Raw genomic sequence first — 25,807 nt, 5'->3', positions numbered from 1 at the left:
AGTTGGACAACTTTCATTCCGCCGTTCTGTACACAGCTTAACGCGATCTACAACACGAAACTTGGTATCCAGTCGCGTTAGCCCGTGGATCGTCGCAAAGAGAGATCTAAGTGGTTCGTTCTTCTCCTTTATAAGGATCTAGCAGTGTCCAGTATCGTCTGCAGCCTCTCTTTCTGTCCTGTTTCTATCCTTGTCGTACCTTCTAAAGGCTCTGTTACTCTCGTTTCGTACCTGTTCCGCGGCTACTGCCTTATCTAGCTACGTTGCCCGTACACCGTATAGAATCCGCCACCTCGAAAACTGTATTTCATCGCTTGGTCTAAATAGAACGCGAAAACCGTCGATTTTATGTATTGCGAGAACCGAGGCGACGGGAACGAGACAATCGAGTACCTCTAGATACCGCTTTATCGCCAGTGACATCACATTGCAGCACTTTATTCGGTTATCGTGACAACAATAAAAACGGGAGCAACGATATCTCGTCGTGGAGCAAATTAACCGATCATTACCACCAGCATAGTGTGTATCTTAGGCGCCTTGGTTTTGTATAAATCTGACTTAACCTCTACGTTGCGATATTCGATTGTAATGGAATGTTACTGCGCGCGCATTCGCTGAAGGATTCGATTTTAATCGAATTGCGAGTGTAACAAAAGGATCGTATGTTCAGAAATGTAGTAATTTTTATAAAGAATATTGGATTATTATATCTTCTTTTGTCGCCATTGGAACTTATTGAAGCAATATAAATATGCTATGTATTCCATTTTGGAAATTACTCTTCAACTGTTCCTTTTTCCAAATTTAAATGTTCCATAATCTATACTTATATACTCTGTTGTTTATTATAGCCATAGTGATTTTATTCCTCTTAATATGTTTATTTAGATATGAATCATAGGGGATTTCGCGTACTCTTCCAATTGATTTTGCGATACTAGCGATATGTGCGTGAAGTACATGGTAATAGAGTTTGTCTTCCACGAAAATCCAGTCGATTTCCGTCGCCGAAGGGCAACGTATTGCGGAGAAAATCCGTACAGGAAGCTTCGACCATAAATAGAGTTTGTCTTTAGGTTTAGTTTCCTTTAAATCTCAGACGCAATTAAGATAACAGTACAAAGTAATTGTATGGATGCAGGCGATATAAGAAAATGTCTTGGAAGCACGTTTCGACCGTTTAGAAGAGAAGGAAATAAAACTGAACTAGCTGTAAATACTGTTGTCGGTCCCAATTGGTAGAATAAAAGGGGAAATTCCAAGACCCTTGGGGACTCAGCTGTTACACACCTGTATGTACCTGCCTGACCTGCCTTGATTGATTTCTGGTGGCCGCAAGGCTAAGTACACGACTACCTGTCGACCCTGATAATTTCTGTATGGATTGCCAGCCATTTTTGGACACGCGATTCGGTAGCAGGCGCCTTACCTCTTTGTGTTTGAATCTTAGTGCAAACTTTAGGGCGATTAGGTGTTAGGAAAACTGTTTGAAAAATAAACTGTGAAAAGGTTGGTCCTTCAACACCTACACAAGGTGGCAGGTCAGTAGAGATGCATAAATCTTCCTTTCAAATTTCCTGTTGGGCTTCCTTTCGGTATAGCTGGGTAACAGGGAGAAAATATATCTCTTGGACATAACTTGACGTTATTCTGTTTTTTTTTATTGTTTACATTCACAATTTGTCCGATTTGGACATTTGGTAGAATTTTTTGGCTGTTTGATTATCATGTGGGTGGCTATCTCCAGCGGGGTACCATCTTCGTGTTTGCTAGGTTATATCCTTTATGATGTTATTCTGTTAAATACAGAATGTAAAATATCATCTAAACAGTACATAGATGGCATTCGAATCGCTACTACTAACCACGCCTCTGTGTCGCTAATCTCCTTATTTTAATTAATCAAGGTAACCATCTTCCTCATTTTCTTATTTTAAATCGTATCAATTCCTTGTGAACGTAAATTATCGAACGTAAGTTACTCAATTTGCAGACGATGTATTTGTATAAATTAAATCGTTCATTGGAACCTTCCGTGTCCATCATGCTTTAGATGTATGGTTATCTAAAATCATAAAATAGTGTTCTATCTTTATTATTACAAGAAATTCATTGTATTTCTTCAAGTCACGAGAATGTATCAGAGAGAGAAAGAGAGAGAGAGAGAGAGAGAGAGAGAGAGAGAGAGACATTGCAGCATAATTAACTATGAAACTAAGGGCATGATACTCGCAAAATTGAAATACGTGTGTGACTATACTTGACTTGCACCACTATAATTTTCAGCCTGCTATATGTGAACCACAGTATCGAACTTGATTGGCTACATTCTATGTCTACATGTACTTCCTCTTTTCCTCCGCTTTCTTTTTCCCCTGCGGCCACCTGCTTAACGTAGCACGGCCGGCGCTAATCTCAATTAGTCTTTATTGCCGGCTTGGCGACGCCGGACGACGACGATGGGTTTCATGCACGGACGCGGCTTAATGCGCTCGCTGCGACCTCACACGAGCATTCCAGATACGCGACAGGATCGTAGCGAAAAAGAGAGAGATGGAAGAACATCTCGCCGACTCTAGAGAGTAGGACCTGCCTGAATGCCGCCCGGGGCGCTAGTGAGGGTTGTTGATCGAGAATTTATCGGGACTAAGCAAACGGGAGAAATGGATAATTAAAGCGAAACGAGCGGTCGACGCGGAAAAGGTCGGAACTCGGCGTGAGGTCGAAACATGTACGGAAATCGCGACGTCGGTAGGTTAGGCTTTTTTTCCCTTGTCCGAGGTTATTGAAACGTTAGGTACGCGTGTCTGTCACGTAAACTTGAAGGTTAGATGATAAAACAAGAAGGTTGAGTCGTAACACAACTGCTGTCTTTATTTTCTAACTAACTTTATTTACTAACACAGCACAGGTTTACTATAATCGAGACTGATTGGAGAGATGTTCACTATTCGTAGGCCGGTCGGCGCATCAAACATAAAAAGAAGATTAAAAAGGAAACACCCAACAGATCTCACAAAGGACATAAGCTAACAAACAAACACTCACCATACTAAAGAAATAATTCAATCAAATTCGAAGATGGTATCCCACTGGGGGTAGCCATCCACATGTTATATTATTATACCACTAAGCTATAATATTTTACCAAATGTCCTACTGGACAAATTGTAAAATGTAAATAAATAAATAAAAAAAACAATAAAAAAAAACTATTCGTAGGCTTAGTAATTTTCTATCTAGGTGTTCTCGTCTCATTACGGAGGAAAGCTCGGTGTGGGTGTGCCTTTTTTAATTAACAACGCGAATTCGCTGTTCGCATCTTTCGTTAGGAAAAGTGAGGGTAACGATCCACGATGCCAATAGGCCACGTTAATAAATGAAGATAGCAGGAGGAAGCCTCCTACCAACGTGGCTAGTAGGTGATATTGTTTATGAGAAAAACTAGCTTTTTCGTTAGTCACCTATTGGGTCTTTCCCATTAGGTAACTACTTGCTTTCCCCGTAATTAGTAAGGACGTATAATAACCTAAGGATTGTTTCAAGGACCATCCATAAACAGATAACACTTACAAAAATAATAAACTAAAAGTTTAAGTTTATGGTGGGTCCCCGGGGTAATTGAGGGTACGCGGTGAAGACCTGCGCACATCCGGCCTCTGATATGAATTGACGTTACATGTCCGTCGTTCTTGCTGCTCTCCGGAAGTCGGGTACGCGTTCGACGGGTCGTTAATACGCCAATGGATGTTTGTATTTGGTGCGTGCACGAAACTGTCGGCATTTTGTGTCATTACGGACAGCATCGTTAATTTACAAATCGATTTACGAGCTCTCATGCACAACCTTGATAACAACTCGCTGTATAGCCTGTCTAGCTCGTCTCGATGACTGTTATTGCACTCGAGACACAAAAAATCCCGACATTCCAGCGAAGAAAAGGAAACGAAGGTCACCTTGAAATCTACCGGCGTGTTTACCGAGAAACCGTGTTTGGTACTCGGTGTCCTACCGAACGACTTCCGGGAGAACAGTTTCTTTGTGTTATTTCAATCGATTCTCGTGGTAGAATTTATTTTATGATTTCTCTACATATAATAAATATAAAAATTATTAGTAACCTAAATAACTTTTATAGAATCGTAGAAACATATGATTACACACGGAGAGGTTGGAGTGCATAACAGACGCGCGGCTTCTTTTTTTCGAATTTCACAAGATAAGGTAATATATAGATGCGTTCTTAAAGATTGTTTCAATTAATTCTCTAAATAAAAAATAAAACAGAATTTATCTCATAGTTCCTCTAAATATAATTACAGCCAATTTGAATAACTAGATTTATAAAAATATACGATTCTACGCGAAGAGATTAGGGTACGTGACAGATGTATCGACCCCTCTCCAACTTCTTTCGAACTTCATAAGACGAGGGAATAACTGAATGCATGGTTAAAGATTCCCTAAGGTCTCGCGTAAATGGATCTTATTCACGTGCGGCGTAATCTCCTCTTCTCTTTTTCTATCCTTTTCTCTCCTCATTGGTCGGACCCTCTCGAAGTGGCTGCACACTCACCGCGATTCTCGCTACACGTTTCGCGGCTAATTGGCCGCAGCCACGAGGACAACGTGGCCGTTGTGCAGTAAAGAAATTTAGCGAGCCGATGTACGCTTTTAAAGTAGGTAAATCGCGAGTATCGCGTCCGACTGCCTCCGGCGTTGCTGACTTTTAGCGGACGTGTGCATCCGACGATTCGCTATCGTTTGGGTAGGGGCGCTGCTATTCGTCGACCCGCGGTTAGACCAAGGCCTACCACCTTCGTAAAGCGAGTAGTTTGCCCTTGTACGGGGAAGAGAGGCGTGGTAGTAGAAAAACTGTGACGAGTGACGATACATTGTATCGTCGAGATGGACGCGCGCTCTCGCGTGTCAAGAGTCTCGAGTAATAGTCCCTTCACCGTCAAACTTTTTATTTCGTACGACAACACCCGTTCCTCGTTCGCGCGAAACATGATTTCGATACGAATCTCGTGCATGTCTCACATTTATCTCAATTCCTTATTAGTAGACCGCAGATTTTTATACAAATTCACATTGTAAACAATGTACGTAATTAAGAACATATGTAGAACCTACGTAGAAAATCGTTTTGTCTACTAAATATTGTAGAAAGCACTATACTTTGGATACTTCATATATCTTTTCATATTATGCGCGTTCTGTGCACTTTTGTATCTTCAAATTTTCTATAAATGCTTAAAAACCCGCAATCTCTATTTATTATCAGACCCGAGTCGAGACTCGAAGCTCGAAACTCAATACCTTCTCCTGCTGCCATCTTGCATCTCGAGGTTTGCATAACAACCAATTATCAACGCACGCATTACATCTGAAGCGAATTTTAATCGAGAAATCGAGCGTCACGTAGGTTCCACAATTTTAGCTATGGATCACCTCATTTTTCATTGACGTTGATTGACGCAAATCAGCCGCGGTCGCGCGAGCTTAGGAATTTATATACACACGTAGTGATTTATGGCCCACCCGTGTCGCGCCATGTGTGAATTGATATATACACTGAAACGTGTAACATCGATGGCTAACCAAAAATCTCCCTTCGGATAGTGTGAAATACCGACAAGTAATCGTTTTTTCTATTGAAAGAACAAACAGTTTGGTTAGTGCAATGCTTTTTTTTTGCTGTATTTATCGAGACTTCAAGGTCGACAATGTTTTCATGGCTGACATTGAGTGCCATTCCATGACCAGTGATATTCGTGTACTTCATGTGATATTGTCAATTCATTTTGAATTCATTTAAATATTGGCAATTCATTTTTGCATATTTTTCAAATAATAATTGCTATTAAATGTGGCCTATCGTCCATATGTATTATAATCTCCTTATACAATTTAATTATTAAATGATAACCTATATCCTATAATCACTTTGAATAGTTTATTGAAACATATCCGTATATAACATCCTGTAAGTAAAGCCAGTTTGCGACAGGACGTGAGGTACGCGGTAATCCAATTTTCAATTTGTTACGTCAAAGATTATTTGCGGGACGGCCGTTCCTCTTCAGTCCAGCGCGCCCTCGGCATCTAATCTCCTAACCACAGTGACGTTCTCGATGGCGTACACGCATCAGCGCATCAGCGCATCAGCGGCGACTACGATGTAAATTCTATTAGGTTCGTTTCGATCCTATTGTCAGTGGAATACAAATCCAATAATAGAGCGCAGTCGAATAAACAGGGTACGGCTTGTCCTTGATATATCGACCTCCTTACGAAAGCTCGAACGTATTTTTAATTCTCGAAATCACTTGACCAGCGAATACGTGTTTTCTCATATTACACCATCGAGACACGATGGCATGTGTCTCTTTTCTCGATGTTTCCCCTTCTCTTCCTCTCTTTTTATCTATCCATCTCTTTCTGTCTAGTTGAGTTGGAATAAAGGTCGCGTGAAATGCATGGGCGGTCACTTGATTCGTCTAGCGACGCGTCTGGGATATTTTTTGCCCCACGATATTCTCGGTACCGTATTTCATTTTTACCGATGTGACGTACACTACACATTCTAGAATGGTTTCGCGTTGAACGCACTCCGTCTCTCTCTTCCACTTCGCTCAACGGTCACTTTAACTCGATGGCTGTCACGGCTTTTATTTTTGTTCTCGCCATTGATGTAAATCACACGTCTCTTTCAGTTTTAAAATTAATATCGAATTTTAACCCATCCATATTTCTCGCCGTTTCTGTTCCATCAGAAATTTTTTATTTTGCTAGATTGGCACGTGTATAAATATTTGGATACTTCATACCATTGGAATATTACATCCTTGAATTACGTAATACATCATTTAGATTCTATCTTACTTTGTTTTGACTTTGTAAAAGCGGCTCTGTATCAATTGAATTGATTTTATCAAGAAGTCAATGAAATTTAAAGTATTTGTAATTACTACACTCTTGCATTCGTACATTCATTATTCAGAAGTCCGGCCAGACTAATTAAAATATTTGCTACGTTATTTCGCAAGCCTTAATCAATTTTCCACTTCATATTTTACTTTCGTTTTATTGTAATTAAATTGTAATTAAATTAAAACGTGTTATAATTCGCTATAGTACCTACATTTAATACAATAGAATTTCACTAAATTTAGTGTATTCATTACGATCTTGTGACGAAATAATTAAAAAATAATAATTAATAATTAATAATTGAAAAATATTGCATTGAGGCATGGAGCAATTAACGCGAGAGATAGGAAACTGAATGCATGGTTTCTACTTTCAACGGATTCGTTTGTCTTTCCCCGTAGTGCGTATCAGAGCTCATATGGTAGCTAGTGTTAATCACGCTATTCCACATCGCGCGGTTAATCGCATGACAAATATATAGACATCTACATATATTCGCTTGGCTCGAGTCGAAGAATTTATATAGGGAGGAATGCGCGAGACTCAGCACACCTCAAAGGATCATACGTCGAGTCACGTGTGTTTTGCCGGGACGTGCCTCTCGATTTATGAATAGGTTTCTCTTTGCATTCGGTACCGGCACGTGAACGCTTTGAAGAAGTGTGAAAATAAAAGAGACGCCTCCTCCGGATGAAGACTCGTGATTCCGTGCAACTGTTGCTGCTGAGAAAATAGTTCGCTTTTCGTATAATCCAAAATAACTTGCCCGAGTCAAAGTTGCAGTTTAAATCAGAATACCGGAACCGAATTTGTACGCTTACGAATTGTAACGTTGCTAATAAATTTGGCACTAAAATTTCAACTAAGCGGGATGTGATTGTTTGACGTTTTGCGATAAACATATTATTTACTCAAGTTGGAGATAATACGAGTTAGGTACTTTGGAGGATCTTCTTCAAAGAAACTCTGAAATTTTTTGATATCAACTTTTGCACGTGTATTTATTAATGTTCGAAGAATATTCATCATTTTTTTCGTCTGAATACAATAAAAATTATATGAATTACATATCACGTAGAATTAAAAAAAAAAATAGTTGATATGATTTCAATGATTCTGCTTATATAGGTTATCTAATTAAGAAAAAAAAGAAACTGGTATAGCGTAAGTATACCGATTCATTGAGTTGTCATTGCAACGCACGAATCACCAAGCGAATTGTTTGCTATAGAAAGTGAGGTTGTTTGCAAGAGAGCGGCGATATGATAAATACAAGTGTCGCGCGATGTTTTGACTTGCCCGAATACTTCGGAAACACGATATCTCGCGCTTGTTTATTTTAAGAAATCCGTCTCCGCGATCCGTGCACGCGTCTCCTAAGCTTGAAAACTGGATGGATTTCTCACGCGGCAATCGAACGCTCGTTGCACCCCGAATCAGTTGGTAATATCGAAGCTTTTGCTAGATTCGCATGTAGATCTCTCGGTTGCGCGTTGCAGTCGGTAATTTTCGCTTTTTCATCCTCACAGAACCGATTTCTCTAAGAGCTAAGATAGTCAGTCGTTACTGACTCTCTTCCTCTCTCTTTTTCTCTCTCGTGCAAGAAAGGCTGCATTGCCGAGGAGAGGACCGTGTATATTTAGACGGGCTGCAGACACAAAACGACTTACCACCACCTCCGCGAGTGGTTTCTTCGTTCAACCGCTTGCTTTTGCGAGCAGTCTTCGTCGCGCGTGCAAGTTGTTCGCGTTTTTTCCGCGTTTTATTTCCCACCGCTTCGGCAATCGCGTTCAACGAGCCGTACCGCGTCAAATCGCGCTGCGACGAATCCCTCGCGTGTTTCGTTTCTTCCCCTTCGATCCTCCTTCCTTCCTCCTTCAGTTTACCGACGATCTCACAAGAAGTTCGCATTGGAAATACGTCGGTAAAAAAAGAACCAACAGTTATCGATGCCTAGTCGATAATTTTTTATTGAACGAATTACTCTACGTCTATAGGAGTAGTAAACGCTGCAAGTTAAAAATTAAGATTAATGGATTGAAAAGGAATGCATTGCCAACGAGATTAATGCATTTCTGGTTCGAGGTTTTCGAGTCCAGTTTGAAAATGCAGGCAAAGTAAAGAGACCTATTTTCTTTTCTTTTTTTTCTTGTACGTGTATGTTAAACAGTTGATCGTAGATTGTTACGCGTGGTAGATAATCTAGAGTAAATAGAATTACGCAAGTGTTGCGTCGATGAAAGTGAGATTCGAGAAGCGGGCCTCTAACCGCTCATTAAGACGCGAGCATAATGCTATCTGATTGATGATTGAATCATATCGACCGGACAGGGCACGGCAGGATACACAAAATAGCTTGCCCGCTCCTATTACCTATCGAACGCTACTTAGGTGTGGTTTTGCACCCAACGCATTCCATCATGCCGGTATCAGTTTTGGCATTAACGCTTTCAATAATAATCAACGTCAGTCTTGCGTGAGTTAGTTTCCACTCGCGGTTGCTAATATGTTATACCAAAGGCAATCAGCATTACGGTAAATTAACTAGGAATTTAAATCGTTCGCGCTACTATCGTTGAAATAATTCCTGGAATTATTTAAACATGTACTCTGGTAATTGCTACCAGAATAGGAACCCCCCTGAACAATGTGCAACAATATGTAACACTGGCATTTCTTATTCTCGGGCCACATCATTTGGTAAAGAGATAATATTGCAATTTGCGAGCGAGCCAGTTTATTCACTGGCAACTCGTTGTTGTGACATATGATGACACACGATGACGATGCAGTATCTCGTGGTCCATCGGCAATCGCGTCATTCATCTTCGCTAATAGTTGGCGAATAGCACCAATTTTAATTCGCACGCGACCCGTTAAAGTGACCGTTAAACACCCGTGTTATTATCCTTTTGACCGACAGAGGCGCTGACTTGCGAAATTATTCGATCAAGCATCTTGGTCAACAAAGTTAATGATAATTCTTATGTTTTTTGTCACGTGTATATTTTTTAGCATTGAATTTATGCAATCTCACGGAGCATGCGCGAACATCTGTATTTTTTGTCTTTCGCTTACCGGTTAGCGAGCAAAAGGTGTAAAAATGTTTGTGTGAAGAAAGGTAGCAATGCAAAAAGAGAAGAATTGGATAAGGGAGGCAATTTGTTCGGACTTCATGAATCTGCAATTATTTATTTGTCATTTATTCGTCGATTTTAGTCTTTTACACTGTTTGCGTACAAGGTCATCAAATGTATCTAAATTCTATAAATCTATATATATATATATATATATATATATATATATATATATATATATATATATATATATATATATATATATATATATATATATATATATATATATATATATATATATATATATATATATATATATATATATATATATATATATATATATATATATATATATATATATATATATATATATATATATATTTAGGTTGGAATTAAGGTTTTAAGGTTTAAGGTTTGGAATTTTGGGCGTTCGATGAACCTTCACTCAAATTTACCATCGCGGATATAGCTGATGTTTATTGGTACAAATGTGGGCACTACAAGAGGCTATAATTCAGGTTCGATAACGAATCCACGGTCCACGGGATGACGAATGCGATGTGATACACGTATAACTTCACGTACAAGTCAAACTTATCTGCATGAACTCCCCCAAAACTCCAAGTGGAACTGCCCTTCACCTCGAGCCCAAACCCATCGTCATAAACCTTAAGTGCCCGTATAACTATTTCTTCGTTTATTGTTTAAATGTCATTGTCGTAAACATCTGGATTATTGGGTTTTTCCGAACATTCTAAACAAAGGTCCCGATGTCCTTTCATCTCCGACATATACATGAATGAATGCAAAAATGAATTGCAGATGTTTTTTCTTCCGAGTGAAAATCTGTCGCGTCGGTCGATGAAAACGATTACGAAGAGACACGACGGGTAAAACAATGCGCATGCGCGATACATCGGGTCGCGCGCATGCGCAGTCATACGCGCCACATAGGGGTTACATTTTATGTACGTATGGACCGTGTACAATTTTTGTCAACGCATGTAATATAATATGTACATTCATTTCGTTTGGTGAGTGAAATTGAGTGTAGGAAGCTCACTCTTGGAGTGAAATCGATCGTATCTACAAATAAGGAAATGAGAGTAATGTAAGTACATACTCGGTTTCTTGTTCATTTCATGCCACAGAGAACAAGGTTATATTTATCGAAGGTTTGATTATTGAATAATTAGTTAGGGGTCAGACAGAGCACGCCCATGCACTACAGCATGCGTATAGCTGAGATGACAAGTAAATAGACATGTAAAGCAACAGATGAATCTAATTACGAGTCGAGACGACAATGACGCCGACGGTTAACTGTTTGACATTGTATGCAGATACATGCGAAAGTATCGTACGCGGTCGTGTAAGGAAAGAATGTGTTAATTTCGTCTAAATGCCGGGATAAAATTCGCTCTTAGTATACGAGAGCGACGTCTGTCGGCAATGCGGTCGGCGAAATTGCGGACAGCGTCTTTGTCATCGTGTTTTATATTCAACGGCAACGAGACCAGGTATGAACTGATATTCACGGATGATCGTGTCGAGGCACATTGTAACCAAATGAAACAATGTAAATTGTAGGCTTTAATCCCATGTGAGTTATTGATGATCATTTATTATGTAGGCGACCGTCTCGTATTTAGTATTGCTATAGCACGGAAAAATTACCAGCGTCACTAGGTGTAATCTACCTTTCGTACTGTGTGATTTCGATTGATAAAAAGGAACGTATAATACGTATCGTGGTTCGGATATCATTGCACTATGAAAGATGTGTACACTCCTGTTCATATGTATTAGGGCAGCTGCTGGTTTGATATGAAAGATGATGATTAGTTTAAATTGTCAAGGAAACGATTAATTGATTAATCGATCAGAATTTTGCATTCATGAAAATTTATGATCCAATGTGTACATAAAAATTTTTATTCAAATCAATTATGAGAGGTCTGATGGATATAGTGAGTATAGAGAATATATTCAAGTTTGGTGAATGAGTAATTCCGGTGCAAACATTGGTCAACAATTATCAGTCTGCCTCAAGGTCTTCGCCTTTCTCTGCGTGATCGTCGGACGCGTCTGGATGTGGTGAATGAGAGAGAAATCGTGAAACGCGCTGTATTAACAGCAGATGGGTGTGAAAAATAGGTCTTGTTTACTTAAGTAGTTTAACATGCGACCAGCGTCCGAGGTTGCAGCTTCCCCTTGTTCTTCCTCTTTCTGTCTCCGTTACTGAATCACTCAGGGACAGGTTTCTTTGACAAAAATCAGTTTGAAAATTCCTTCTTGAATATTTAACCATGAAAAATATAATTATTAAATTTATTATAAGTTATAAGTTACAAGGAAACTCTTAAATTTTAGTCTACAACTGTGTGAACATGATCTAAGGGAACTTGCTCCTAGATACATTGTATTGCTCCTTATATTATATTGTATAAGTCACAAACTATGTATGCAGATAGGTCCCTAATTTTTTCACCATAGAATGGATCGAATGCACGGTTTGACTGATAAAAGCATAGCATAAAATATGAAACGCATGTATCAAATTGACGTCCCCCGGCGCTAAACAGTAATCCAATTTAATGCACCATGATTTTGTTTTATTATTTGGCGTACATTCTATGTGTGACAACCAAAGCATCGTTGACACAACAGAACATGACCAGCGATAAATTACGATTTAAGTCGCAAGGAATCGAATTTCTCAATCGCTTTTGAAGTTGAACCGGTCATAGTCAATTTCGGTGCTAGGGAATTCTAGGGAAAACGCGCTAAGGGTGGCATATGGTTAGGAGGTGCTAAAAGTCCAACGAAAAAGCAATAGACATAATATTTACTGCATCGTAGGTGACACTTTGCCCTCCCACCTGCAAAGGATTCTGTCAAGTTCCTGGAAGGCTCGTGCTTCTGGCGTTACGAACACACGCACAAAGAGTTGCTAGCGTGCGGTTTGTTTATATTGGTAACTAGACCGTTACATTAGCCTTTCTACGTATTGGACAGTTTTTTTGGTCCGTCGTTTGCTGTTGAAACGGTCGTCCGCTGCGACGGAATTTTATTGTAGAAATACGATGCCGTTAAGCGGTTTACTTTTTTTCTTTTCCTTCCAATTTTTTAAACCAGTACGAATTTGTAGAACCTGCGCAGTCTTTTTACGAAACCGGCTCGTAAATAAATAGATGTACGTGCAGCAATCTATGGTTGCATAATTTCGCGTGATTCGAATTATTCCCGAAGCGTGGAAATTTCAGCGTGACAGGGTGCGCTATAGGGGATTTCGCCTAGTGGAATACAAAGTGGTACCATTACATTTCTACATACTACTTTGTTCCTTCCCAGCTGTATTACCATAATCATCGACGCATGGATACATTGCTACACAAATACTTGGGTTTTGTTTGTTTAAAGCGGTATCTTCATGAAAGTCACGTCATTCCTTTCCGAATACCCCATACCAGGAGCGAAATCGTCCCGTGTATCGTTCCTTTTCTTTTATACTCGTTTACACGCGGTTCGAACGTAACGTTTTTATCCTTTCCGTCGAGAGCAGTTTACCGATCGTACGATCGGGATTCTGAAAAAAAGGCTTCACCGGCTTTCCGTTTCTCTGCTTGGTGTTCGTCGTGTTTCTGTAACAAGTCACGGGAGAAAAAAAACAAAGTATACATCGCCATCGACGTGACTTCCAAATGGAGGGGGAGAGTAGGGGAAGTATCGAAAGCAAGACGAGAAGTCTCGATGCGATTGGATCGTGTGAACCAGCCACTCTCGATTGCCTCTTTCATTCTTCCTTCCCCTTCGCCCCTTTTGGTCCGATGTGTCTCTCCTTTTTTTCATCCTCTTTTTATCCTTTTTGTCCCCTGCTTACATTGCAACGCTCGCCGCATTTCGTGGCACTTACACCTTCTCGACTCTGTGAACGTTGCCGGTGAATTCAGCGATTTCTAAACGGCCATTCTTTATTTTACTCCATCTTCTGTATACCTGTGTTAGCTTAAAAATTGTTTGCGCTATGATGAAACCATGATATTATTCCAACTATTGATTTTTTATTTCGCTTGAAGTATTAAATTAATTTGTAAATAATTTGATTCCTTTAATATGTACATCGCACGTATAGTTGCCAGAATATAGTATATCACTTTTCTTTTAAATTCTCTGATCTCATCATCCCTTACCCTTAGGTTTCAGTCTGTGATATTTTGCTATCAGAGAGACTACATTAAACTGGATAACTTGATATAACACATTTGAATCGTACAATATCGCCAGTATTAATCAACCACTGCTTAATAAAATTATACAATAGCTGTTGCGAATTTTTAGGTCAATTCATTAAAATATACATATATATTAAGCAACGAGTTACATCTGTCTTATACGCATGCGCAATAATCCAGTATCCAAATTCGAATCCCGTAACCACAGGTACAGAAAGAAACCATATTCCTTCGCGGCGACCTATTTTTTTCACGAAGGACCCCAGTTCCCGGTTGTACCGTGACATTTGCCGTTCCCCGTTGTTTTATTCGTAGGTGCACGCCGCGTACGTGCCTGGCGGGTTTTAAAGCGACGGCCACGAGCCAAGGTGAAAATGCACCGGCATGCGAACCCCAGTCGAAAGTTTATATCCTGAACGTTAAGTGGGTGTATTACGTGAGTCGAATACGAGCGTCATGGATGATTTACAGAGATGAATCCCGTTTGATGGAAGACACTAGGCTGCGCAAGGAGGCTTCTCGATCGTCGCTGGGTTGGCGCCTGCCAAGTCAGCGGCGCGCGCAACCTAGCCTTCATAGTTCCCACGTGCTCCATAAGTCCGGTTCTCACGGGAAACCCGTGGAATCTGGAGGCGATCTGTCGCGCTCGCGATTCTGCGATTACGATTTACCGACGCGTCTCCCTCATCGTTAATTCGTTGTTATTAGACCGTTCAAAGGCGGTTCAAAAGGAATCATCGCCAGATCCTACCTCTTTTTTTCACGTTCTCGCGCGCGTGAAACCGGTTACAGATTTTATTCACGGGATCCCGTGATTTATTACCGATACCCTTACGGGAGAAGCAACAGATCTGACTGTAAAAATCCGATTTTTTGCCTACCTCGACTATATCGACGCTTCGAGATTTTGCGATTTTTTTTTCAAATCTTCTCCCGTAGCTTGTGTCCTCGTGTAAATTGAACCGTTTTGAATTATTCAAACGGCCCGATAAGCATCGTGGTATTCTAGGTCGGTAATATGGGATTTCTGGTTTTCGAATTTCGTAAAGATGACCGTTACGAAATACGCCGAGAATCGTGCGTAAGGGAATCGTTTAAACACTTCCACTTGTTGCATCATTCGAACGATGTTTTCCGAGTTCTCTGTCGCGCGTTGTAGTTTTCCGAAGCAGAATCGTGACACATGGTTAAATCACGTTCAAAATCATAGTTTCTTGGTAGGCCTTAATGATCAAAGCCATGTTATCGGAACCTGCTGAATGTTACTCAAATGAGCGGCTGCTTCGGATTGGCTGTTAGTTATCTTTCATCTGCAACGAGATCACCAGAACTCTGAGCAAACAGGCTTCCTTAGAACCTTGAGAGCGAAGCCTGCAGCGATGTGCTTTCCCGTGGAATTCTGCGTAACTTTGTTAATACATGACTGAGCGCTGGTGCACGGATCGCCTGGAATTCGTTCTGCGATTTTTCCACCAGGAAAAATACCAGAAAATATCGCACCATTATTTGTCACGTTTACCAATATTTTCTATAGTACACAAATTTGCACAAGATAGTAGACTATCGGATGGAATGTTTCTATATTAATTAAGCTAAGAAACTTTGAACTAAAAATTTCGAACTATTAGGTAGTTTCTAAAACTAGAACTGTCAAATTTTTAAACTTTCTAACTTAAAGTTTCTATATTAATTAAGCTAAGAAACTTTGAACTAAAAATTTTGAACTATTAGGTAGTTTCTAAAACTAGAACTGTCAAATTTTTAAACTTTCTAACTTAATGTTTCTATATTAATTAAGCTAAGAAATTTTGAACTAAAAATTTTGAACTATTAGGTAGTTTCTAAAACTAGAACTGTCAAATTTTTAAACTTTACAATTTTCTAATTTCAAACTTTCGAACGTTAAATTTCCAAATTTCTCAAACATCAAGCGTCAAATTTTTATATTTCAAATTATCAGATCTTCTAATCTGTCAATTTCAAATACTCGTATAGAAAAACCTATAATCTTCCATAACTATAAATCTCAGAGTAAAATTACATAATCCAAGACGTGGATGAGAATTTGTGAAAAGTTTGTTCAGAAAAGCGGCGAACCGTCCAGAGACGAATCCTTCGGCGGAATTTCTCGCAGCTTCTTCTAATTCTCGGTAGCAATCGATTGCCGTTCCAATTCAATTGGATGAACGTTCTTCAGGCCGCGGAGCGGAATGTATTATTCATCGTCGCGTTTCCCAGCGCGTCTGCCTTCGCGCCGTTGAACCTACTACAGAAACAGGAGGAAAACTACTATTACCACTACATAGCCGTCGTTGTGCATCGCCCAATGATTTCTTGTCATCTCGCAAACGTGGTGTTTCCTACTGTGAAACGAATTCAGAGTAATTTTCCCCGACGCCTCAAGGCGTTGTTTTTCCACTGGCGGGAAAAAAGTTCTACCCACTGAACGTTGTCACATTAACCCAATATCTATCCGCCACGTAGCAATAAGCTTATCCCGAGTCTGCAACTGGAACGATTATGTGTCATTACCACGTGTTTTTTTCCCCCTCGTACATATTCTTTTTCTTTTTGCCTCTTTCCGCTGTACAAATTGACAGTTGATTAATAGACACTTTGGTGTTAACAGCTAGAAATTCGAGTAATTCCATGTTTTCATAACGGTTAGTAATGATGTACGGTAGCACTCATATTTATTTCATTCGATAGAACGGGTATTGGTTTAGCGCGGTCGTATAATTTGATTTGTCGAATGTGTCTATTAATACTAAAGCGGCATGGAATTATAAAGTATGGCAGAATTTATTCATACGCTATTCCGTTCTTTCCGTTTAAATTGCAAATATCGATTCCTTTTATTACGGTCTATCAAACACGACGTTTACTAATTACTCATATTTTATCATGGCGTACATTGTTGAACAATCTCAACGAATCGCGATTTATTATAGAGAGATTTGCTTCGTTTCTTAGTTATTTATTTGTCTCTTTTATTCCCTAGATACGTATATAGATATAGTACTATACTACTATATAGATATAGTATATAGATATAGATTAACTAACCTATGTTATAACAGTCTCATATAGACTAGAATGTGGGATACATAGTCGAGCATCGATAAAACATATTCCTCCACTAACCTATATGATATGCAGCACAAAATACCCATGATATTATCGACTGAGTTTTGGTTGTCTTCAAAGTATGTCGTTTGTTGTGGATTCGCATGAAACTGGATAAACTTTGGTGAGATCTTCTGGTCTGAGTCAGGCACCGATTTTAGCTCGTGTATCAGCATCCCTCGGACGAGATATGGTGGCCTGCATGAACACCGAACAAATGAAACGGGGGAGTGGACGGTGGAAAAGCGACTCAATCGGTCAGTTTTCTTGGCTCGAGAATTGACACGTGCCAGCGTGAGCTTGACAGCAGTACGAATGAGCCACTCGCCGACAGCGGATCACCCGTTGGACAGATTTGATTTAAGTCAGCCTTAAAGCCTGGCGTTCTTCCAATACTGTTAATTCAATACAATGTCCGTGCGTGGCGAACTTTTCATTTCGTCATAGTGAAAACTGCCCAAGAAGAGACGTCAAGATGAATATCTTCTATAATACGCATGCGAAAATTTCACAAAATTTCTGCAAATGTTTCTCTCGTCAAAAATTCGTCGAAGTTTCGATCGGTTTCTTAAACGATAATTTATATAAAAGTCAATTATTTAAAAAGACCGAGTTTTAAGGATTTTAATAATCTAAAGATATATCTATTTATCTTGGAAGTAAATTTTCCTTACTTCCGCCAAAGATATTAATTTTGTCTCTGAGACAATAATTGAGATTATGCGAATGGATATGCGAATTATTTAAAAGATTTGGAAGATTTGAATAATCCAGAGATATCGACGTATTCGTTTTAGAGCAAATTTTTGTTCCAGTTTTATGTAAAATCATTTTATTGCAAGGGACACTGAACTTTATTTTAACGACACCCTGTACAATCGGTGAAACTAAGAACGTTCTCCTTTGGCACTTGCAAGTATGCGATAAACTACTGCGTATAGTGTCATCGACGCATTTCCGCGCACGTTATTTAATCCAACGTAGTCTAGCACGTGCAACAAGAATCCTTTTGGCGCCGGAAACGTAAAAGTCGTAAGCTAGCTTAATACGTTATCTGTGACAGTCGCAGACTGGCAACGCGAAAAGTGATCTCCACTGGTGTGTCGTAGCGCCGCAGAACTTAAGATATGTTTAGAAAGATCAGTCACATTGGCATGCTAAAAATAGTCACCATAATCTTCTGCTCTTATTTAAATAGATCACTCAGTTCAAAGGTGGTTTCGTTTCAATTTTGTTTCCTTCAAACATCGTTAGATTCGCAACTATGATTCACAGCTACGATAATAGCATTGTGCAGAAGATGTTCACTCGTTTACTTTTTTTCCTTCAAATTAATTCTGTTTGCGTCGATATGGCGATTTACCAATGACCTAAATGTCCCTGTTCAGTCAAAGCCAATCGCTACCAAGACTACTATTTACAGATTACTACATTCTTTATAGTCATTCTCCTGGGACACCTTGTATTCCCTCTATGAAAGCGAAAAACATGCAACGGCAGTATCCACCATTTTTCAAATGTCTACTTAGCCATCCATGCTATGTTTGGTATCCCTCCATTTCAGATCGTGTAACCATAACCTATACTAACGCCGGTTCATACTTCATAAATAAATTAAATATCGTGTATCAATAGAAATCAGCGAAAGGACCTTGGCTTAAAGATTCTTAAGATGTCAACTTAAAAATCTCTTTCGATTTCATCCATTCTGCACCCGACATCGCATTCAATAACATTGGCGATCAGCGAGAAATGACGATTCCTCGTACGGTTACTTCGCACATATACCTACATACCAGGCATACGATCAGCCATGCATATAAGTTTGCGAGGCGTAGGTATGCTTATCAGCGCAAACCGATGGTGGGATCGGCCGAAAGGCTTGGCCAATACAAATGCATCGCATTACGCGTGCACTGACTTGAGCTGCAGCCGCAAGGTCGGCATTTCTGACGCGCGCATGACATCACGTAGGCGTGCACGATGGAATATATCGTCTCCGCGTATAATATACCATCGACGCGTTCGTCTATTTACCGCCTCGTACGATTGTTACGATTGTTGCACCCTAGAGTTAGGGTTAAGTTATACGAGTCGGTTGAATATCTGAGCGAAGCTAAGTTAATTTGCCGAATAATTCAGGAAATTTGGTGAGGAACAATTTTTAAGCGATCTACATTTCCAGACAGACTATTTAACTCGTTATTAGCGACAACTATGTTAGACGATTGAATTTATCGTGTGCTTACATTGTTAGCTTGACGAGGGCATCTATTCGTTAGAGACTCATTGTACTCGTAATTCATTTTGTTGTTTGTTCTATTAGTGCTTAAATACCTCCTCGTTGACGCAATAAGCTTTTCTCTTGTTGAACCTAAAGTAAAGGATATTTTCTCGTATCCCCGTTATCGTATTACGTACAGATGGCGTCTTGTTGTATACGACAAATTTGATTACTCTGTGCAAAGTTCAAGATCGAATTTGGAGACGTTGAATCTGTAAATCAAATAACAATATGATTTCTTCCTCTGCTTCGACGTATATCTTGTTCCTGTGGCTCAATTTTTACTGGACAAGACACCTGTATTTTTGACTAAACGGTACTGGTCCTTTCGAAAGTGGCGCCATCATTCGCCATTTTTCAATAGCGACCGAGTCATCGTTAGATCGGAACGAGATTTGAATTGCGACCTGTAATGCATGAGGTATAGAAATGGAAATCGTGAGTTGTAAGGCTTACAATTAGTTAAGGTCCACTTCGTTGGTACGATGCAAATTATTCGTTCTTGATAGGGCGACACACAATTGACCGTCTCCAAAGCCTGATTGACACTGACAGTCTGCTTGTGGTACGATCTCAATCCATTCGAATATTAATCGTTGCCATTCGAATGGAATAAGGCTTGATTCGCAACGATACTCTGCGGTCCAATCGATTACTCAATACCGTAGGGAGATAAAGCCTGATTTACAATGATGCTCTAGTCACGGACGTGTATAAGCTTGATTCAATATGGTTTGTCGTGCCTTCCCGCCGATCCATAGCGATGATTTACATTCACGATCCGTTCGTGGTGAGGTTATAATCTGAGTATCAAGAGTTGAGAGATTTTCTTCTTTCTTATCGTTTTTTAAAACGAACAAGAATTGTATGGTGTAGCGATACGGTGAATGGATATGGCAGTATAAATCAAACTTAACCTCTTCGTTGCATCCCATCACTCGTGCCCGTACTATTTCTTCTTCTTCTTGTTATGTACGACTTTCTATTTATATTTTCAACAAGATCCGCAGAATAAAAGTATGGCTGGTATAAAAGTACGACCATAAATTTGAAATACTCTAGTCGGATACTATAGTACTAGATATTAAATTTCTATTATTTTCTAACCTTCGATACTTGCACTATTCCTTTTGAAATAAAAATTATGTTGCCGTATTACTTGTAAAAATACATTCTTTCGTGCAGTTTCTCTACGTCATTTGTACCACGCAATTTCATACCCTTAAGCAGTCGCTTTAATCATGCTAACAATTCGTCTGTAACGGAACCCAGTAACGAACAATTGTCGGGCCCTGTTAATTACTTTGCCTCTGAAATAATACGCTAAAAATGGTAACGGGCGCGGTGGTTGCTCGATGGTTTGTGTAACGAATGATAATAATCTCATCGCACAGGAAATTAACAGCGGCGGCGCACGTGTCCGAAAATACAACGCAGCAAAGATAACATCAGAAGAGTAATCACGCCGGTAACCCCGTGCTCGTTTGTTTCCATCAATTTCAGGCGACCGTAGGGTCATCGGAGGTTCACATACCACTTACTCCCCTGAGTCACTTAATAATATCTTTGGTATTTTTACTGACCGACCTCACACGGTAATTCTTCGTTACCGCCGTAGTCATTTGTTGATGGATTTTGCGACGCGTATATGACGGGTCCATCGTCATCTGTTGCTTCGACGTCGAAGAAACAGTGATGGGACTGATGCGATACATATCCGTAATGTTCAAGCAATTGGATATTTACAGTAGCTTACGAAAATACACTGTATAAATATACAGTGTGTCTTATATACAGGGTGGTTGGTAACTGATGGTACAAGCTGAAAGGGGGTGATTCTACGCGAAAAAAGAAGTCGAAAATATAGAATACAAATTTTTCGTTCGAGGCTTTGTTTTCGAGAAAATCGACTTTGAATTTTCGCTCGGTACGCGTGCACTTTATCGCGTCTCGTTATAACGGATCTCACTGTAGATCGTTGTCTCGATGGAAAAATTAAAAAAAAAATTTTATTCTACATTTTCGACTTTTTTTTTCGCGTAGAATTTTTCCGCTTGTACCACCAGTTACTAACTGCCCTGTATAACATTAACATTATCACTGTAATCAAATCCGACTATCATGATTGTATTGGTAAGGTTTAGTCTATTCCGAACTGACGGACAACTGCTCGCAGACAATCTACATACGTTCTCAGCGAACAATCCGCAGATAAAGGGATACAAAATACAAACCCAGAGATAAGTAGCTACGTATATGTACCTATTGGTCGATTATAGAAGAGACAATGATTATGGGCAAATTAGATGTGGACCTACAAAATTGCGGACTGTCTTCGATCAGTCTGAAGTAGGCTTTTGAGATAAGTGCGTACGCAGTTCAGTGACTTTCCCAGTTCGGATCATCTGACTCTCCAATCTTTTTTGACGAAATAATAAAAATTTAAGAAATTCAATGTCTTTTCAGTTCAGTCCATTTAATGTTCAAAATTAGTCAAAAGGATCAGAGCCAACAATTTTGTTCGTAAGTTGGTATCGATACGTATCGATGGATCGTATATCGGTCCCAACACTACAAACAAAACATAGAAGGGGAAAGGAGAAGTAACGATCCGTTCGTCTTTCCGACTTTTTGCACACAGCGACGCTGCATCGCGCCTGGTTCGCTCGACTCGTGGTCTCTTGTGTGTGTGCGCGCGCGCACGCTCTTACAGTCGCTATAAAGAGAGAGGAACGCGTGACGGCTAAATCCTTCGCGATCATTCGAGTTATTTAACTGTGGCGCGACAGATGTGCGCGGAGGAAAGGAGAAGGCGAGTATGTATTAACAGTGACTTTAAAGCGCGATGAGTGACGAGGCCGGTTTGCGTCCCAACGGGGAAGAAATTATGAGGAATCCCGAGTCGGCGCCCCGCTTTTACGCATCTGGGAGGCCAAGAGTCGTCGGGGCATCTCTCTCTAACTGCGCCTCTGCCTCTCTCTTCTTTCTCTGTCTGCTCGTGACTTCTCTATTTCCCGCCTCCTGCGTGACGCGTTCCTTTTCTGCCTCGACTCGATCGTGGTGCCGTCGCGTGAATGACCGAGTGCCGCGTCTTTGAATTTTTCGCTGCGCACGTACACGACGTGATGGCACACACGATTGAATCCCGACGGGGACCCTCTACAGGGGTTGCGGTATCTTTATGCTAAACATGGAAACGCTACAATCTTGATTTTAATAGTTCTGGAATTGTAATTTATTGAAATTAATTGAAACGAAAACATTGATAAAATTGAAGTTTTAGCGAGATGTTATTAATCTTCAGGCGTTGGAGGTTAGGTCAGTTCTGACGCATGCAGACATTTTACGTTTCATACTTTCTAACCTACTTTTTTTTTGTTCTTGTGTATTATTTTAAAGGCGTGGCGAGGTGCCTTTATGGTACACATAATAAAGTTCGAATCTTGTTTTTCATAGTTTAGATTGTAATTAATGATTGAAATTAAGATGTTGGTAATTAAAGTCCCAGTCGATGTTGGTAATCCTTTTACTAATGTATCAATAGAAATACTTCTCTTCTAATCTCCTTACAAAGAATATATAATGCACTAAAATTAGCGTCAGTTTTACCGTAAATATATACATTTATTGTTTTACTAGCTAATAATATTTTAAAGTATAGTGTTGCTTATGCACAACTGCAGAGAGTGGAAGAGTTGATTGAGGTTAGGATAGATTACTTTACAGAAGGCATTGTTCAACTTCTAAGTTCAAAAGACACTGGTCTTAATAAACTTTTTAAATACAGATTATTTATGATATAAAATAGTGCATTTCGATTACCGTAGAGCAGATGTTATAATTAAAGACAAGACTTTGGCTTAAAATTGGCAAATAATCGATAATTAATTCTGATTATGCAAGAGAACGTTAATGACGTGCGAGACGCGTTTAATTTCAGGGAAGAGAGCATGAAGCAACGTCGACCGAGTAATTTTCGAGTCACGAAACTGGCTTCGCGTTTGCAAGAAATTACGAAGAATTCCCGATCGCGCGTTTGATTTGTACATCTGGCAGGCGTTCTATCGCTTCGTTTTGCTTTCCTTGCCGTGCTATTTATTCCTTCCGCCGTCCGGTTAGCTTTTTCTTCGTAGACCTTGCTCCTGCTCTTTCCACAGCTCCTCATTAATTGAATCGCTCAATTTCAACCGCGATTGGCCTGCATTTATCGTCGCGCGTTCACACTCTGATCGACCTACGAACAAGCTCGGATGATTCAGACCTGAAGCATTCGTGAAATCGTTAACAGAATACAGTCACCGGTTCTTCGTTAATTAAATTACTCAATTTGAATCCTGAATTGTGTTTATAACATTTATTATCTATCTTATAATTGGAGGTTGCTTCTGCTCACGTGCGTATGCTCTGAATGACGTCAATTAAGGTGCACACTGTTGCAACTTGTTCCCAAGATTAGATATTGTTTTATATAAAATGAATAATTGAAAATTGATTCTAATTATATCGCATTCCTTTTTCTGAAAGTTATTAATGTATGCTTTTATTATTGAAGAGGTTAGTATATTTTTAAGGACTCATTATTTGTAACTTGGCATACATTCAACTTACTATTAGCGAAGAGAGAGAGGAACGAGGTTGTTATTAGAATTATTATGTATATAAATTGTGAAAGTAATTCGGGAATAATTCCGTGGTAAGATAGACAGCCTCGGCATTCCGGAAATGTAACCACTCTATTGCGTCCACTGAAAGGGTTAATGGTGCCTCCGCGAGTAACAACTACCAACAGTTGACGTATATATAACCTGTATACATGAAACGGTATGTTAACGTTAACGACTTAATAGTATTAACTTAATAGAATTACCATCTATCAACGTACGTATTGTTGAGATCGAGGTTGCGAGTGCCCTCTAAATATTATACATTTTTTCAGTGAGACTATGGCGAACTGTGTTGAATATATATATGATGTCTTCCCAAAATTCTTTACAAAACTTACTCAGAAGACGCGATAGATGAATTATATATCCTAGAATTTAGTAAAAGCCACTTAAAGAAATTCATTATCAAGAAAATCGACAAATTTTCATTTAGAAATATTTGATAGAACTCGACAACCATATTGTGTAACAGTCCTCCTTCTTAAAAAAATCTCCCCTTACAGAAAAGTAGATTCTAGATTGGTGTCGTTTTCTTCTCCCGCTGCATTCCCCAAACCTTATCAGTTATCATGATCGGCGCTTCGCTGGAAATAGTTTTACGGTATAGCACGGTATTCGTTCCTTCCATCTTTCTTCCTTTTTCCTTTTCTTTGTTCCTTATAGCAAGCTCAAAAGCGGATTCCGAGGACATACGTTAGTGTCTGCCTAGTATTCCAGAACAGAGTGTCGGCGCCTAGAAGCCAGAGCATTTATCCATTGGGTCCCACAAAACATGTCTCCGGGTGCGTGCATTATATGAAAGGTACGATATACATAGCACGTACGACAAGTAGTAGGGGTAGTGCAGTGGCCCGTGCCGCCTGAAATACACGGACAACCGACTCTCTGGCACTCGACTCCATTCTGAGTGTGGCAGCACACCGAGCAACTCTCCCCTAACACCCGCGCCTCCTTCCTCACCCCTCTTCTGTTTCGGCCGCTTGCTCTTCAAACGCATCTTCTTGTTGCTCCCTGCACTTCCCCTGTATTGCTCTTCCCTCTTTCGTCTCGTTCCATACTTCTACCTCTTCTGTCTTCGAGAGCTCTTTACACTTCGATAGTGTCCGTGGTTTTCTCGTTCTGCTCTACCATGATGTTCTCATTGTTTGATAACAGCTGCAATAATCATAATATTGATCATTTTGTATGGTCGACTGTTCGCTTCGTTAAGTTTCTATATTCTTAAGTACCACTAATTAGTTTGTTATTTACCTACGACAATTATTTAAATAGGTACACAGGTAATAATGGACACGGGAGGTTAGTTATCTCTACTGTCTTAAAGAATAACATTCAACGGTCGATGACTCTTCTTTTGTAATTCTCCTACATGTAAAATATGCAATCGTTTGTTTTATGTATCATGAATTTTGTAGAGAGAGACATAGAGCGGCTACAAAAAGTACTTGTACAGCACATTGTCTTTATTATAGCAGCTACATA

The 25,807-nt window shown here is 39.7% G+C and overlaps 1 protein-coding gene and 1 long non-coding RNA gene across 9 annotated transcripts in view; one reads left to right on the top strand and one right to left on the bottom strand.

The window, feature by feature from the left end:
• LOC100742560 (dorsal-ventral patterning protein Sog) overlaps nt 1-25,807 on the top strand; it is a 101,394-nt gene that overhangs the window by 28,960 nt on the left and 46,627 nt on the right. The gene's annotated exons all lie outside the window — the stretch shown is intronic.
• On the bottom strand, nt 22,264-25,310 carry LOC117152004. The gene is made up of 4 exons (XR_004462212.1): nt 25,150-25,310; nt 24,827-25,058; nt 24,270-24,466; nt 22,264-24,178 (listed from the first exon to the last, which is right to left on the bottom strand). It is a non-coding gene; the product is annotated as an uncharacterized LOC117152004 (long non-coding RNA).

The sequence above is a fragment of the Bombus impatiens genome, unplaced genomic scaffold (assembly GCF_000188095.3).
Source record: "Bombus impatiens unplaced genomic scaffold, BIMP_2.2 scf_0582, whole genome shotgun sequence".
NCBI classification, from domain to species: Eukaryota; Metazoa; Arthropoda; class Insecta; order Hymenoptera; family Apidae; genus Bombus; species Bombus impatiens.
The sequence above is the reverse complement of the archived record's forward strand: the minus strand, read 5'-3'. Positions and strand labels throughout refer to the sequence as shown.